The 19258-nt window shown below is 37.2% G+C and overlaps 1 protein-coding gene across 6 annotated transcripts in view; it reads right to left on the bottom strand.

Annotated features, from left to right (window-relative positions):
• KDM4C (lysine demethylase 4C) overlaps positions 1-19258 on the bottom strand; it is a 403798-nt gene that overhangs the window by 207242 nt on the left and 177298 nt on the right. The gene's annotated exons all lie outside the window — the stretch shown is intronic.

Below are 19258 nucleotides of genomic sequence, written 5' to 3' on the forward strand. Positions count from 1 at the left end.
ATACAATTAGCATTTGACTTACAAGAAAATGATTTTATAGTCAGAATGAAATGAAATGGGTTATCAGGTAAGACAGACATATACTGTGAGCCAGGAACAAGTCATAAAAGTTAAATTAACAAGAAAATCAGTAACAGAACATTATGATAAGAATTTGCCAAAGCAGAAGACTACTTCAAATTTCCACTTTTACATATGTTCAAAACAATTAAGGTCAATTAGCATGTTTAGAATATCAGGCCTAAAGATAAACAGATAAATTAGCCCCATGTTTTTAATCTGGAGACTTGAATCCATATGGCTGTCTAAACCAGTTAAGATTTTAAATGTCAGTCACAACACACAAAAAAACCTTCAACAGGAAAAGTTTATACTCATATAAATACATTTCTGTCTCTATATCATCAAGAAAGAAACATCAAAATAGCAATTAAGTAGTGTTAAAACAAACAGAAGTTACATATTCCAATGTCCCAGGACCAATATTAAATTTTTAAAAACCCAATGTAAAATACATTATTTTAAAAGCCTAGTCTAAAATACCATCTCACTTTAATACTCAGATCTAAATACTACTTTTAATAATAAAATGTCAGAAATACAGCAACCTGTAACCACAAAGACATAAGATTACTAAGTGCCTGAAAATGAATTATGTATATCAAAGGATAAGGTTAACTTACTGGTATTGAACTACAAAGGCTATTGGAATCCCAAATTTAAAAAAGAACCTTTACTCTGGACTTCTTCCAGCAATTCAAACAAAGTAAATGTGTAAATTTTTTTTTTAATATTCAACTACTTCCTTTTTATATTTTTAATGAAACAGTTTAACTTAATTATTACTTAGCAGCAGCAACATCCAAGAATCTTGTCAATCACAGACCAGAAGTCCTGCCTCTGAGAAGGCCTGACTGAGCAGAACGTGAAACTCCTACAGTGGATGAAGCAGGAAGAACTGTCTCACCAAGAGCGATCAGTTAAATGCAGCAATGGTACTCATGGCTTCTCGTGTCCAATGGCAAATTATTCGTGGTATTTTTTCATTTATGTTTAGTCTCCTAAGTTCTTAAGTATAAGAGGAAGGGGGACCTATCTTAAATACCAGGTCTTGGTTTTTAAAAGGTTTTAATTGATTGTAGTAAAAAATAAGAATTCAAGCTGATTGTTATAATAGCAAACATCTCATACTGTGTGCTTTCTATGTGCCAGGCACAGTGATAAATGCAAAACATTTTCTCATTGCATCGGTACTTACATTAGTTCACTTAGTCTTCACATCCCTATGAGGAACTATTAATAACTCTGTTTTACTAATGTAGGATACAGAGAATCAATGATTTGCCAAAGGTCATGGGACTTTCCTGGTGGCGCAGTGGACAAGACTCCGTGATCCCAATATAGGGGGGCCCGGGTTCAATCCCTGGTCAGGGAACTAGATCCCACATGCATGCTGCAACTAAGAGTTTGCATGTCACAATTAAGGAGCCCGCAGGTCGCAACTAAGGAGCCTGCCGGCCACAACTAAGAGCTGGCGTAACCTAAATAAATAGATAGATAAATAAATATTTTTTAAAATAATAATAATAATTTGTGAAAGGTCATGAATTAAGCAAGTGGTAGAATGAAGACTTGAGTCTACATCCTTTCATCATCAGTATCAGTGCTCCTAAAAACGGACAATATATTGACAGTACAGGATATACAGTGCTGATATTCAGCACCATCCCAGTCCATCTGAACTATTCCCTGTATGGAGCTGCCCCAGGCCAAAGGGTTCTGATTTGGCTCTGATATTAAGGAGACTTGCAGAGATTAGAAGGCAGAAGAGAGTCTAAAGATTTCAGCATCAGGCTGCTGGAGAAGTGACAGCAGCAGGCCAGGCCTGAGGAATACAGGGGCACAAAGGTCCCGGCTGTTCCCGAGCTCAGGTAACACCATCTTCCCTACACGCCCTTTCACTCCTCCAGTCCTTCCAACAATGTTGCAGCCTAGCTCATACTAGGAGCAAACTACTGGGAACAACTGTACATTCATGAACACATTTTAATTTTGTATATCTTCCTTTGTGAAGGGTCTGTTATATTTTTGGTCCACTTTTTATTGAGATATTTTTGTTGTTTTATTATTGAGCTGTCTGAGTCCTTTATATATCCCAGATACCAGTCATTTATCAAATAGATGTTTTGCAAATGTTTTCTCCTAATTTGTGTCCTTTTAATGATGTCTTTTAATGAGCAGAAGTTTGTCTAACTCATCAATTTTTACTTTTTATAATTATTGCTATGACTTAAGAAACCTTTTTCTATCCCCAAGTTATAAAGATATTCTCCTATATTTTCTTCCAAAAGCTTCATATTTCAGTTTTCTCCTTCAGGTCTAGGATCCATCTTGAATTAGTAGTTTTATATGGTGGGGTTCAAGGTTAATTTTTGTCACAAATGTTGAACACTCTTTGTTCCCCCCTGGATCGCTTTGGTGCCACTGACAAAAATTAAATGCCATATAAGTGTGGGTCTATTGTGGATTCTCTCTTCTCTTCTATTGGAGAAGATCTAGATCTATGTGTAGCTATATTCTTCATAAACAATCATCTCCAGATAGGGACAGTTTTACTTCTATCTTCATGCCCTTGACTACTTTTTCTTGACTTACTGCAGTGGCCAGAGTCTTCAGTGAAATAACAAACAGAAGTGGTGAGAATGAAACTTCTCACTCTGCGCCAAATCTTAGGGAGGAGCTGTTCAATATTTCGCCATTCTGTATGACATTCATTGTAGGTTTCTTATACCCACTTTATTGACAAAGTTCCCTCTGAGCATTTTTATCTGAAATGAATGTTGCTTTTTCTGCATTTGGTAAAATCATCATATGTTTTTTCTCTTTTATTCTGTTAATGTGATGGGTTAAACTGATTTGATTTTTAAATGTTAAACCAAATTTTTTTGTGATAGTTACCGTTATGTGTCAACTTGACTTGGCCATGGGGTGCCCAGACATTTGGTCAAACATTATTCTGGGTGTGTCTGTGAGGGTGCTTCTAGATGAAATGACCATTTGAATCAGTACAATGAATAAAGCAGATTGCTGTCCCTAATATGAACAGGCGCCATTCAATCAGGGGAAGGCCTGAATAGAACAAAATGTTTGACCACCCCAGGAATAAGAGGGAACTCCTCCTGCCTGACTGATTGAGCTGGGACAAGGGTTTTGCCCTGCCTCTGCACTAGAACTGAAACATCAGCTATTCCTGCATGTCCAGCTTTCTGACTGCAGATCTTGGGACACCTCAGCCTCCATAATTGCAGCCAATTGCTTACAATACATCTCTTTACATATATGCATCCTACTGGCTCTGGAGAAACCTGAGTAATACTCTTGTGTTCTGGAGATAAATGCCACTTAGTCATCAATTACCCTCACTTTACCACAGTTCAGCTATAACATATCTGTATTAAGAAACATAAAAGGGGCATATGGTTTTAGGTATTTCCCTGCAAATCGCCTTATTTTAAGTTCACACATGCCTATGCTTACACAGACAGAACCACCTTTCTCTTTTATTTCCTACTAATAATTATTCTCTCTTTAATTGATATAATTCCTAAGATGTAGTAATGGAGAAATAAACCATATAAAGAAGCCTCTTAGAAATTCCCATTTTTGTAAGATTGGCATTCAAGAAACAGAGATCAAAAGATTAAAAATCTGGATAGATATAAAAAGATTATTTAGGAGAATAATGCAGGTAGAAGTTAACTTAAGCTAGTCCTTTGATGATCGGGAAAAACTCTGAAATAGAATACTTCTTAGGTCATAAGCAAAAAATAAGCAAGACTTCCTTAGTCAATAAAATACCATCAGAGTTATGTTCTTAGTGTCCAAAGAGCCTAAATTATTAGCTCCAACAGTTTGCAAAAGAAGCTTCTTTTTACCCATTTTTCAAATATTCATTTGGACTGAAGAATAAGTAGCTGACCTAGGAACAGTTGAAAAAGTGAGAGCAAGAAAAAGCAGGATAAAAAAGGAGTAGGAATGTGTCAAGGAAACAACAGGATGATGGCAGCACCATCAAACAAAAGAATGTACACACTCTGCTTGTGGTGGGGGCGGGTCGGTGTGGTCCTTGAGCCACAAGGAAGACTGAGAGGCAGAAAAGGGGATGCTGCTCTGGAAGAATGTGCAGGACAGACAATAGGGCACATAACAGGGGAAAGAGCAGATCTCATGAATTTAAAAAGCAATGAAACACCTTATGGACTCGTGTTGTCATTTTTCTCCACTGTTTTTGCTACGCTACATTATAAATCTTCCTATGTACTGCTGCCCCTACTGGAAACATTCTCATCCTCTTGCTATAACCAAGCATATTTATCTAGCTAACATCCTTCATATTTCACCTTAAATGCATACAGACTAGGTCAGTTCCCCCTACTACAAAATAACTCAACACCCTGAATATGTGACACAAATGATATCATAATTAAGTAATCAGTTGTATAATCATTTTATAAATGTCAGCTTCTAAGCCTTGCCTGTAAAAGGACAAAGATCATGCTTGTCCTGCTCATCACTGTGCCTTTCAACGAAGGGGGCGGGGGTCAATGAATACTTTTTGCATGAATTAATAAATTGAATGAAAAAAATGTGTCCTTTGGATATATTTTCAACAATAAATTAACACTAAAAAAATCATTTGTCTACATTTATTTACTTATTTGTCACTTGTACAGTGCATGTGCTAAATGCCAGGGACTGTTCTAAGCACATTACATTTAATAATTCAACCCTAGGAGCTTGGTATACTTATTATGCCCATTTAACTAATGAGAACACCAATGCACAGAGAGGTTAAGTAGTTTGCCGAAGGTCTGTGCAAGATTCAAACCCAGGCAGCTTGGTTCTACAATTCATTGCTAAGTAATTTTAAGACAATGCTATGAAAACAATGTCCATTAAAGGCTACTTGAAAGAAAAGTATCCTGTAAAATATGTAAGAGGTCTGGGGTTTCACATTTTAGCTCTGCAATTCTCGTATATGTATAGTGAATGACGGAAAATGTCAGTAACTGATTCTTGATGCTGAGCTCTTTTTTTTTTTTTTTTTTTTTTTGGTAATGGAAATATTACACCAGATTTTAAGAAGAAATAGATAAATTAAAGTTTTCACATTGCCTATTGCTTTTTACATATTATAATACTAATGCCCAGAGGATTTATTGAAATAGAAACAAATCTACATGAGGGCTGAGGCAGTTGTTTAAGCTGATGTCTTTTTTTTCCCCCTTTAATGGAACAAAGAAATAAGCATCTTATTTTACTGAATCTCTCATTTTGACTATAAAAGATTTATTTTGTAAAAATGTAAATGTTAAAAACGTTTATTTATAGTACATCTTTTTCCTTTAATAAAATCAAACCGATTAAAATGATCATTGAACATATTTCCTTTAAAAAAGTTGCCTTCATATGGTCTAACTATGTGATTACCACAAAAGTTGAAAATCTCAGTTAGCCTTTAACTCATCTGAACATTAATAGATTCGGTACCCAAAGGTCAGTTTGTATTTCTAAAACTAGAAAACTGGATAGGTTATCAATATCTGGTCTTCAAATGCATTAGATATAAATTTTTCTTTAACTACTGCTGTAACTGAGTAGGACCCTACGGGACCTTCCTGGGACCCCTCTGCTGCCACTGACTCACCCCCATCCCATCCCATCCTCCTCCTGCCTCTTGTTTGTAGAAAAACTTTCGCCTCCCAGGCCTTCCCCAGGTTCCAAAGAATAAATTTAATTAAAGGAAGAAAATGCAGAAACAAAGGAAAACAGTCAAGCAAGACAAAATAATAATAGTTTAGCCATTAAACAAAGTCAAAGATGCTTAGTTCCTCCTCAAGGACAATAGATAATATTTTGAGCCATGTCCTTTGAGCTGTTTTGCAGATACTGAAACCTCTGCCAGGTAGAAGTTAACTGTATGCTGATCACAAGCACATAGACCCCAGACCAACTGGAACCAGAATGTTGATGATGTTGACTCAATCACCTCACCACCAACCAATCAGAAGAATGCCCACAAGCTGGTCACGTACCCCACAACCCCCCTCACTCACCCTGTCTTTAAAAACATTTCCCTTAACCCCATTGGAGAGTTCAGGTTTTTTGAGCATTAGGTACCTCAACTCCTTGCTTGTTGCCTGCAATAAACACTACACTTTCCTTCACCACAACCTGGTGTCAGTAGATTGGCTTTACTGCGCTCGGGCGAGCGGACCCAAGTTTGGTTGGTAACACTGCTAACCTGAGCAAACATAGGAAGGGGTTTACGCTATGATGTAAGGGCCTCTAATTCAGGATGCTGTTGCAGGTTCAGCTGAGAATTTACTGGGTACAAGACATTTGATCATCATCAGTCCTATCCTTGCTTTTATCAGTCATTCAATCTATTTCATTTTCTTCAAAATCGTACCCCATGGAGCTACCTGTGCTCACCATGGCTCCACGTTTCCCCACCACTCAGACATAAGTACATAATAGAGTGAATGTTAGCAAACATAACCTAGCCAGTAGCTTGGTCATGATTTATAATGATTTATAAATGAACTTGAGAGAACAATGGGCATTTCATAGTCTCTGATTAATGCATATACTCAGTAGTGCACAGAAACTGCATTCACAACATCCGTCAAACACCATAGGCCAGTAGGGGAAAAAGCATAAAATGATGGCAATTTCTATGGAGGAAAGAAATTACATGGAAAAATAACCATGGCAGTGAACGGATTACAGACAAATAACAATGTTAAATACCACCAAAGAGGTTACTAGTTTTTATTTTTATTTTTGTTTGAGAGGGGCACAGACCTTTACTTTGCCCGTTATGACTACAAGTTTGAATTCTAATAATAAACATTACCATTATAATTTTTAACTTAAGTCACAGTTTAAGATATAAGAAGATATGAAAAGACAGCTTATGAATTACCAATAAATTATGCTATATATAAATGCTACATTCTTTCTGATAAGAAATAGTTAAAATGTAACTTTCTACTGAAAAACAGAAACTTTATAAACTTTTGACAGTTTGTACAATGACTTCTATCTCTGGTGGAAAGTAACTGGATAATTTTCAGGAGCTAGACCTAGTAAGTCATTAATAATAAATACCATGTGCTAAACTTGTAAGCAAACCATCTAATTCTTCTTTCTGTGATTGTACAGGATCTTCCACTCACCAGCCCCTGGTCAATGTGGCGTGTATGTAGCTACATGATGGCAGAACTGCACAATGCAATTACCACTAGATAATTATAAAATCATCCTTTGATATTTCCTGGCTATTCAGTACTAGTAATATTTAAACTTTCAAAAAAGAGAAAAAGAATTTTAGATACCTCCTTCAGCAAATTTTTTAGTGCTTGAAAAGGCACAATTCTGATATAACATAAACAACCAGATGACCTCTCAGATCTCTGATTGGAAGGATTACTTAATCGTTTCTATATCCAAGAACATTCACCTCATGTAACAGCTTTTCATACGAGCTACCCAGCTTTTATTATGGCAGTCGAGGCCCTTAGAGTATTTTACGCCACAGTCACAGCTGCTGTCAAGTCTGCAGTAACCATAATCTTTAGGTCAAGCTTTTATTTCACTATAAAGGGCTTTAAATATGAAAATGTCTGGTGATAAATTAAGTTGACAGGCATTTCTTTTTATTACTTCTCAAAGGAAGACATACATATCTATCTTGTTGCTTCGTGTAAACAACTGATAAGTGTCATCACAATTCGTACAGCCTAACTAGACTACGATTTCACAGAATTAACATACCATGGCTATAAATTACAAGTCACTTACACTCCTTAGAGTTGTCTTATGAACTATAATAGGAACTCATAAATTGAAACAAATCTAGAGAATGACAGTAGCTGCATATATACTTGGTAAATCTGACTGGCATAAAAAATCCACTAAATGGCTTTTCAAGTTGTTCAGACTAAAGATGTGACATCAGGTACAACCGTGCTATGATAACCACAGGCAAGTTACAGTCACAACGCTTAACATTTATTAAGCAAGTAAAAGTTCAAAAACAACAATACAAGACATATTTTCCAAGAGCCCCCGACAGACGTTATAGCCTAAAATTCAAAAGAAAACGGCAATGATGCAAAGAAACAGACCAAGGTTTTAAAGAGAGAAGGGGCAACCAACATCCTCTCCTCTGTCTGTGGCCACGTATGGGGAACAGTGCAAGATCAGAGGGTATTTTAAAGGACTGTAAAACCAGGAAGAAAACTTGGGGCTCTCCAGCTCTCATCTTCTCACCTTTTTCTCTTAGAGAAAGAGTTTGGGGTAGGACTATATCAAGCTAAGTCATCTGGTCTTTGGATTCCTGGATATCTCAGAAAGGGAAGAGAAAGTGTGGGAATGACTGTAAATGTTTCATTCCAGGCTTTAGGCTTTGAAAGGGAGGCACAGAAGAGACCCTATGACTTCCCTTTAGGACTCTACAAGACCTTCTACTAAACCCTATTGTTTCCTCTCTCCTATCATCATAATGTTATCATAAAGCTACATATGAAAGAAGGCAAATGTATCCTAACCTTTACTGCTGAACTAATCAGGAAAAGAAATAATGATTTCTTACTCAGAGCTATATTATTATTTGTCCCTAACTGCAATAGCAATAATTGATTTCTATTAGAAACACTCTTTTAGTAGTTTTTTGGTAACTGTGTTGGTGTTATGGTTAATAGTTTGGCAAGACTGTGGAGTTGACAGGGTAAGGACAGCACTATGAATCAGTTTTGCAATCAGCTGGATAAAACCAGTCTTTGCCCTGCAACGGAAAGAAAATCTACAAACAATTAAAAAGAAACCAAAAGGCTACTTTGCTATAGCAAAGCCCCAAACGTTGGTTGCAAAATCAGGATTAGCTGAATGCCACTAATGCTTGTATGTTTACAATTGTTCTCTTTCCCTTGAATGAGTGATACACTTGAAGGTCATACCATCTCACCACCCAACATCTCTGTGGCCCTAAGCATGGATTCTGTAGGTTTCTGATGATAATACTTTTTATTATTGCCACCATAAACATATATACTGGGATTGTACGCATTTTACTGTAGAGGAATGTGAGGGTCAGAAGGGCTAAGTGGTTTGTACAAGGTTGTCTAGCCAATAAAGAGCACAGCCAGTGTGTGGGCCCAGCTCTGTGCCTCCAAACCTGAGCACAAAGCACCCTGTCATCACCCTGCCTCGCATGACGTGACTCCTCTGTAACATGAACCCATTCCTGGTTCCATTGCACAGACAATAAAGTTGTTTCTCTATTAGAGAATACTCACCACAGCACGGCACCAAGTCTGTAAGACTGAATACCTGGTCAGAGGCATGCATGTCAGGGATCGTTTGCAACACACCATACTTCTGGGAGGGAGCAATGGTTCTGTGCACAGAAGAATGGAATGGCACAGCCTTCTGAGAATCAGCAGTCTCTGTGTTTCATCTCTTACCATGGTGGTGGGATCATCATCCATAAACATTCTTTGATGACGTGACTACTACTGCTACTTGGCTGCCATTACCACAGAGGAAAAAAGTTTTCTCTAATTTCATTATGGTTTTGACCATCTCTAAATGGCCAAAATGCAGCTCTCTTTTGCCAGGAGACCAAAAATAAAGTCCCATCAGAAAGATTTCAATGATGAATGGAGAGGCAAATGGCAAAAACCTCCATGAAAGCTAAGACATAGATTTCAGTCTTGCAACTACTCATTTGTAAAGAAAATGAATGGTAGGTTTAGTTTGTACTATTTATTATAAAACATCGTGAAGGATTTGTGATAGAAATAAATATCAAAAGTGATGATGTTGAGAAGTCTGTGTTATGTGATATATTATCTAAAACATTGACTTTAATTAGTAATTTTCTCTTATAAGCATGGCAGGGATGGGAAATTTGCTCATTGATGCCTCTCATTCTTTAAAATCCTGATTTTTTTTTTCTAAGAAGAAGTCATTTGGGATTGCTAGTAACCTGGGAAGGAAACAGAAGGTCCTTTTGCTTGGGGGGAGATGGATACAGTTTTGCTATTCAGCATTTCTTAGGACTTTCTTATGACCATGAAAAAATATGCTAAGATTCTTTATGACCTAGTTTTAAAGGATAGTTTGTTATAAATTTAAAGACTATAACTACAATAAAATCACATGTAGTTGGCCCCATCCTTCCCATTTTACCACAGTATTCTAGAGTTCTCTCACTACATTCTGAAATACCTTTGTGGAATTCTGAAATTCGTTACTTGCATAGTTCTTTGAGGCTGCATCAGTGCTAGAAGAGGAGTTATGAAACATAGCTCTGCACTTCCCCTTAGTTAGTTCTTTACCATGTCGAACAGAAGATGTGCGCATGTTTGGTGTCTAAATACAGAATGCCTATAGATTTTACCCACAAGTTGTATATCCAACGAATTCCTCCACAAGCAGGAAATAAATATGATTAATCAGAAGAATAAAAGGCACTGCTGGATGTTGTTTGGAAGGAATCCTTTATGGGGGGCTGTGAATATTATTGTTTTTGCAGTTTCCATTTTTGAAATATCTTAGGTTAAAAACATTTGAAATTTTTGAGTATGCCAAGTATATGAGTAGATGAAGTAACTGGTATTTGTCTCTTTGTTTACTACTAAATTATAAGTAATTTGTATCATTATTGAAAAATTATCCTGGCTCTTGTCTAGAATGGTTTCATGTGTGATTTTAGCACAAAGGTACACTTTTTATTTTCATGGTCCAAGTACGATTACTTGAGGTAATAGCATTTCTTCCTGTGGATTCATAGCATAGCAGTGTTCCCTGAGAGCAGTGAAAGTGAACTGTGCTTTAAGTGCAATCACTGTGGACCTTTCTTAGCTGAGCCTTATTATTATAACCTCATTCCTCCTGTTTCTAGTTTCCATTTCTCCTCCTTCCTTCTGTTTCTAATATGCAAAAGCTACACTTCAAGTTTCTTAGAACTTATTTGTGCACTTAATATTCTCTCATTCATCAAATATTTGGGGATAAGGTTCCCTCTACTTCTAAAACATGAGCAAGGTACATTAGTAATGCACAACGTTAAGGATTTCTTGAAATTACATATGATTTGTTGGATTCTGAAGTCGGTTGACTTGCCTAGATCCTCCTAGCGTTGTAGCTTTAATGTTCTCACGGTCTTTTCTATTTAACTGAAAAACAACGTTAGATGAATGTTTTGTTCAGAAAAACATTTTTAAACAGATATTTTTGATTTGTAGTAAGGAGAAAGAAAATAACATTTAGGTGTAGCTACTGAAAAAAAAAAAAGTGATGACGGGTGGTATTATGCAGAGCACCGTCTTCCTCAGCAGCTGTGTGCCAGGGAGAACTTGCACACGTGTTTGCAGGGCACTACAAATAAAAGAGTTTATGCCAAAGTCATTATTTTCTACCTCTAGATGTTGTGGCCTAAAAAATATCACAAACGAGATCTATGCTTCATGCTAATCTGCCTCACTGTGAAATGAGTCAGCAAAGCCAGCAGGTCCCTTGTCTGCCAAGTGTGACAGTGCAACGCTCACTGTGAGCGAGTGTACCTCAAAGCAGCCTGACCCTTAAGATACCTTTTCAGAAATACAGCCAAGCCTGAATATGCTGGAAAAGGCTGTGGCTTGACTAGGAACACTGCCACAGAGCATAACAGAGCCCTGGCTGAGTTCTCAGACCAAAGAACAGGATACCACTATGCATGCTTTGGGAAAGGAAAGAAACATTTCTCTGCTACCAACAAGCAAAAGCAGGCCAGCGGGTTCTTTACCAAAGCTGTGTAGACAACACCTGAATAGGCAACATCTGAGCCCAGTCAGATCTCACAGAGAAGGGGTCAAAAATCTTTTTCTGAAAAATTCCAGGTAGTAACTATTTTAGGCTCTGTGGACCATATGATCATTGCCACACTGCTCAAATCTGCCATTGTAATACAAAAGCAGCCACAGACAATACACAAACAAATGAGCACGGCTTTGTTCCAACACAACTTTATCACAAAAATGGCAGGGAGCCGTAGCTTGCCAACCACTGACCTGAAAAAAATGTAGTTTCAGAGAAACAGGTGAGGTGGCATTTGACTTTTTGAATGGGCAGCCAACACAAAATCAAAAGACAGGAGTTATCAGCACCCACATCACCATTTCTGAAAGAACTAAAGGAAGCTCTGGAAACAAGGCATGGAGAGAGGTGGTGCAGCTCTGCTATATTTCCAACCTAAGCTAAAGGCAACTGGCTGTAATGTGCTCTTTTATTCACATTATAAAGATTGAGAATAATTTTGTATTAGACAAAAATGTAGCCATATGCCATTCGAAGCTAATGACTTGTCATGGAAATTAAAGTTAATACATCAAATTATGAGACACTTTGATATAAAGAGTATTTTTCCCCACAAGTGAGTTAATTGACTTGGTATTGGCTGGTAAGGTAAATGTGGAAAGAAGCCAAAAGATTATAACTATTTTACAAATAAAAAAAAAAAGGAAGCTGAGAATTTTCCAAGTGCCTAATTTTGAAAGCCATCATGATCATGCCATTAATTAGACGCCAGTCACACCTGCCTTTCCGGGAAGCATAATTGATAAGGCTGCAGCACAAATTCCATGCAAATCTGCCAGCAACACAAGGAGAGAGCCAAATGAGTCCGTGAATCCAAGACAAGAAATTCCTGCTCAGCTTTTGGAGAAGAAAACTCTACACTCGGCTCTGTGGGGCCTGAGTCATGGTCCACTGCCCTCCATGAAAAAGAAAGGGTGGGGCTTCCCTGGTGACGCAGTGGTTGAGAGTCCGCCTGCCGATGCAGGGGACGCGGGTTCGTGCCCCGGTCTGGGAGGATCCCACATGCCGCGGAGCGGCTAGGCCCGTGAGCCATGGCCGCTGAGCCTGCGCGTCCGGAGCCTGTGCTCCGCAACGGGAGAGGCCACAACAGTGAGAGGCCCGCGTACCGCAAAAACAAAACAAAACAAAACTGTGTGTCCACTCCTCTCACCCCCTGGTAGAATTACTGCTAAAACATAGAGAGGCATCCAGACATAAGTTCTACATGAGAAGTCCAGACGCTTCCACCATCCAGTTACCAGCACTGTGCCCTTTAAACTTGCAGTGCACTCACCTGTTTCTAACGGGGAGGCCCAATGATCTAGTACTGAACCACCATGAGTATATGACTGCTCGCGCTAGCAAACTAAAAGTTCCCATTCTTCCAAGAGAAATTCCCTGATGCCTCTGGAGGTACTAGAGATGGAAGCAAAGTAATTAGGACCAGAATGCAGTCTTCAATTCTCAAGTTGCCATACTCTGTCCCTGGCCAACTTAACCCAAAATTGAACTGAGTAAGAATTTTCTGATTTTTCCAAGTTCTGAAATCTGTGAAATAGGGAGAGGGTACATGAATTCTGGACCAGAGATTTTGAATGAACTACCCAACAAGAGTTACTGGCTTTGATTCTCCTTTGTTGGACTTATGTACTTTCATGAAATTACTTAGAAACCTAAATCATTTAAAAGTAGATGTTCTTAACCTGGTAAAATATGCTGTTTACAATCAGATAAAAAGCTATGAATCTAAACTTCAGAAAAATACACATAGGAACATATATAAGGATTTTTCATATAATTTTATAGGGCTCCTTGGACCCCTAAGTACTTCAGAAAAGAAGAGTAAAGATCATGTCCTGTGCATTTTGTCTAACTTACTTGGCAAGTGTGGCTACCAGAATAGTTCATTATCACATAACACCTTTAATTTTATTCAATATAGAAGACACTGAGGGATTCTATGTGCAGGAATTCCAGAGGGTTCTAAGAAAGCCCAGAGATAAATAAAAGCACAGCCTCACTCTTCGAAGAGCATAAAAACAACTGCACTACGAAGACATTTCCGTGACCCAGTACTAAACAGAGATTCAAACAGACTCCCAGGAGCAAGTCATACTGCATGGGGAAGGGGGCTCATGCTACCTGAAGTAGACACTGAAAGATACACAGGATCAAAAGCGATAGAAAATGAAAGGAGACCGTAGGGAGAGCACAGTTCAGTTAGAAGGGGCACTGCCTGGTCAGTTCAGTGTGGTTATAGAATGAAATGTAGTATTTGAGAATGGAGTAAAAGAAAAGAGCACAGAGGGCCTCTGTGGGAAATACTGTTTACTGATTCCCCAACAGCTACACCTGAAAGTATGTGATACCCATTCAAGAAGTTTGGTAGAAAAAAAGGGGTGGGATAGCAGAACATTAGGAAAATCAGTGTATTTACTATCACCCAGAGCTAATCCCATAACAGCACTTGAAAAAAATCCTTAGTTCTCTCAAAGCTCATTAATCATACCTGAGGATCTGCAGGAAAACGTTAGTATGAATTGGGGAAATGTTTGTATAACATTGCACAGTGAGATTTAATTGAAACGAAATGTTCCTCTCTTAAATACATATTGTTTTCCAAATGAGCTATCAAAATCAATTTTGCATTTCATACTCTAATAAAAGAAAGCTTTACAATCTAGGCAGTTTAGGACTGTCTCCAGAGCAATTTGAAAAACAAAGGGATTGATTAGATTATTGCTTTGCAAGGATTAAATGCTTCTCTGCAAACAGCCAAGTTAATTCAAACCATAGGTCAAAGAAGAACAAATCATGTTTAAATCGCTCAGTTTTATCTTCAAAAAATAAAGGCTGGGTGAGCCTTTACCCCACTGTGGATCAAGTTGCTGAGTAAGCAAGTGATTAAAAAAACAGACTATTATAAGCCGTCAGCTCAATCGAGTGAGAACACTCTGGCTGTCTTAGTGAAAGGAAGATGCTTGATACTTTTCATAATAAATATCCATTCATAAAATGTGCTGAAATGAACAAAAAAGATCTATGGCCAATTCCAGCCATTTCACAGAGAAAAGTTGGCAAGGAACTTTGTAACATCTAAAATACAAAAGTATCAATTAATCATAAAAATGGCTCAGATGATGTGTTACATTTTGTTACATATTATCATATTGGGCACCTTAAGCCATTTATAAAAAGACATGCTATAAAAATGCAAGTGCTAGTCATCTCAAGAAGCAAAATCTTTTAAAAATATGCGTTGGGTCCCCTACCCCAACTACAAAGTTGAAACGTGCTCACTGGAGTAATGTTGAAACATGCCAGAGGATACCATGAGGAAAATAATAACCACCTGGGGAGAACCATATAACCACTTAACGTGATTTTCTTGCATTCACCTTTCCAAACGCACTTCTGTCAGTGGAACAATGCTGCATGTGGTGTTTCTTTTAAAACGGTTCCCCAGTGCAGTCATCTCTCAGTCTCCGTTGGGGGTACCGGTTCCAGGAAACCCATCCCACCCCCAACACCTCAGATACCAAAACCCACAGAAGCTCAAGTCCCTTATTTAAAATGGGGTATTTTTACATATATCTCCTTCCTCTTGAACCTCCCTCCCCCGCCCCATCCCACCCATCTAGGTCATCACAGAGCACCGAGCTGAGCTCCCTGTGCTATACAGCTGGTTACTAGTTAAGTTACTAAACCTATCTAGGTCTTGGTTTCTGCAAAATGGGAATAATAATACCTATTTCATCAGTTAAATGTAGCATAACACACAAAGCACTTAGAGGAAGGTCTGGCACATAGTAGGTGCCACTATTACACTTGCTTTGCTAAATGCTGACAGATTTTGTTGGATGAGCATAAAAGTCCACTGTGTGCAGCACACATCTCGGTGTATACCTGGCCCCAGTTCAAGGCTGGTTTCATAGGTCAAATAGGACCCCATGTCCAGAAGTTCCCCACATTTGGTTTAATTCTCTGCTGTCACCATTCTGAAATGCTTAATAAATTTATGAACATGGGGTCCTGCATTTCATTTGCACTGGACCCTGCAAATTATGTAGCTGGTCCTGCCCTCACTTTTTGTAACTAATCCAAGAGCCCAGGCACCTGTAGGCCACTATCATGTGTACTCATATGGGTAGTTTGCATTTACTCTGGGACATCCTTGAAGTCTGAGCTTTTGTGAGAGAAGTTACAAACATATTCCTGTGCATTAGGCTTTGTCAGTATGGTCAGAGTAAAGGAGTTGGGGGTCAGCTGGGTTCTACTGCAGTTCTGTGCTTCTCCTAAGATCCAGAGGTGGAGATGGAGATGGAATTATTGCAAGGGATGGCAAATCTGTACTTACTTCTCATATTGTACTGAAGGGATAATGTGTTTCAGACATGCATTTCCTATTATGCAGTAATATTATGTAGAAGTCATAACATTAATAAAAAAGAAATGCATACAAATAAAATGGGGTATTTTTTAAAATATTTACATATTACCTACACACATCCTCCTATATTGTTTAAATCATCTCTAGATTACTTATAATACCTAACACAATGTAAATAAATGCACCAGCAAATTCAAGGTTTGCTTTTTGGAACTTTCTGGAATTTTTTTTTGGATATTTTTGATCTGCAATTGGTTGAATCCGTGGATGCTGAAGCCACAGATAGGGAGGGCCAACTGCATTCTCCAACATAACAGTACCCTGATTTATGTTACTAATCCTCTAGTGTTACGCACAGAGGTGATGTCAGGTTGTTGTTTTCCTTTACTGTTGTAAATAATGCTGTGTTGAACATCTTTACAAATAAAATCTTGCATGTATAACTATGTCTTCATATCTCTTTCCTTAGATCAAATTCTTGGAAGTAAAATGCCAGATCATAGGGTATGCATATTTTTTAAAGTTTTTCAGACATTTTCTCAACTTTTATTTCATAAAGATTAGTTTATGGTGTCACCAGCAATATGTTTTAAACCAATTCAAGTTCATTCTTATGACCGCTAGTTATTATATTTCTTAAATTATGAACTAAGTAATAGCAAGGCCAATTTTCAAAAATCATATTACTCTACTCCTAATATTAAAAGAATGAAGAGAAGACATCTAAATATACCTAAAATGACAAAACATGTCAATTCTCATAAACTGTATATTAATAACACGTCTTCTAAATAGTGCTGCTAATTACTCCTTTTATGATTTTATTCCCAATTTACTAACAAAGTATCAAAGTGAAGTAAATCACACAAACTTTTCTTTTGATAATTAATTTGATGTCTCTATGCTGCATGCTTACTTTATACTTAAATGTATAAAATATGTAAATAATAGTCAAATTCTCAGTGTAGTGTTTTTTTCAATGTTATTTCTAAAATTGTATACCTGTATGTCACTGTCCTATTATAACGATCTATAACAGCTTAACACTCAACTAAAATAGTTAATTCCGGTTACAGGAGATACTTAACAGCCTCCACCATACGTAGCAATTCTTGATGCCAGTTTCCAAGACATCCCTCAGTTTCTTAGGAAGCCAACTCCCAATAACAAACAAGATGCAAGAAGTGGTGCCCAAATGTCACGGGCTGTATCAGTGTCCCTATGAGCAACTGAACATAATTAGATCATGGCTGGAAGAAACTGATACTGGGCTTCTGAGTCCAGAAAACAGGGTTTATCGTGGGCTTTTAATTTATAGCTCAAAGGTATATAGGTGGCCTTGGAAGTTTCAAAGTTAACTTTCAAGAAATGTGAATCCTCTAGGCTAGAAAAAACCAAAGATACCCAGGACCTGTTGGAAACTGGCACATTAAATAAAACATAATATATTGAGAGAATAAAAGTATAAAACGCCTCTGCTTTCCCTTCAACCCATTAATCCATAGGTTGAATACAGGATCTTAAAATCCAAAAAGAACATCAGTTTATAATATTCTGATCCCTTTTCTTCATTTAAAAAAAGTGAGGAAAGAGAAAAATGGCAAAGTCATATATACCATCTCTATATTATTGTTTGCCTTTCTACAAGGTCTAATTGTATATACGTGTATGTGATATTGTATATTACATATTATATATGATATATATAATATCAGAGCATAATTCTACTGTTAACATATATCAAATATCTAGTACAATTACTGCTGCATCTCTGCTAAGGAGTTAGCTGAAGCCAATGAATGCTATCTAATAATTGTTGTAGAATTCAGGCAGTTTTGCAAAGTTATTCATATTAGAAAGAAATCAAATTCTGTGTATCTTTGTATGGCGACAGATCGAATCTAGACAACATGGTTATCATTCTGAAATGTATAAAAATATTGAGCCACTATGTTGTATAACAGGAATTATCATAGTATTGTAGGTCAATTACACTTCAAAAATAAACTCAAAAACAAAAGAGATCAGATTTGTGGTTACCAGAGGGCAGGGGTTGGGGGAAAGCGAATTAGGTGAAGGCAGTCAAAAGGTACAAACTTCCAGTTATAAGATAAATAAGTACTACGGATGTAACGCACAACATGATAAAATAATTAACATCGCTGTCACATATGAAAGTTGTTAAAAGAGTAAATCCTAAGAGTTCTTATCATGAGGGAAGAAAATTTTTTTTCTATTTCTTTCATTTTATATCTATACGATGTAATAGATGTTCACTAAATTTATTGTGATAACTATTCCATGATGTATGTAAGCCAAATCATTATGCTGTACACCTTAAACTTATACAGTGCTGAATGTCAATGATATCTCAATAAAACTGGAAGAAAAACTTTTAATAAAATAAAAAGTAATCCTTTAGGCAGAAAAAATCAATTTTTGCGTAAGTCACAAAACAGTTAACTTTTTTTAATGCAGCTAGTTAGTAGCTCTTAAGATTACAAATTAAACAAACTGATACTACAGCTAATATCAGGTAACTTTATTTCCTTTCAGAAGGACCATAAAAATGGGAATTCAATTTATAAAACTAGATTCAAACTAACTGAATAAAAGAAGCTATAGCATCTCTCGTAGAATAAAAACAAAATCAAATTACATTTGGAAGCCTAACAATGAGTACATCCATTACAAATAAGAAACAAATATGGAATGGAGAGACCAACAAAAACAAAATGAAAACCGAAGCACAAATGCAAATGATTATGAAAGTTTACAGCAGCGCCTCTCAGTTCAGGAACGTATTACAGTCTCCTGACAAGCTTGGGGAAAATATCAATGAACAGTCCACACCCAGAGACTCAGACTTACTCACTCTGGGATGAGGGTCCAAATACTGATTAAAAACTCTCCAGGTAACTCTAATACACAACCATATTAGAAGAAAATAAATAGGTTAGAGAT

The sequence above is a fragment of the Delphinapterus leucas genome, chromosome 6 (assembly GCF_059928025.1).
Source record: "Delphinapterus leucas isolate spDelLeu-1000000601 "Yukka" chromosome 6, BTC_Dleu_Yukka2, whole genome shotgun sequence".
In the NCBI taxonomy this organism is placed as follows: domain Eukaryota; kingdom Metazoa; phylum Chordata; class Mammalia; order Artiodactyla; family Monodontidae; genus Delphinapterus; species Delphinapterus leucas.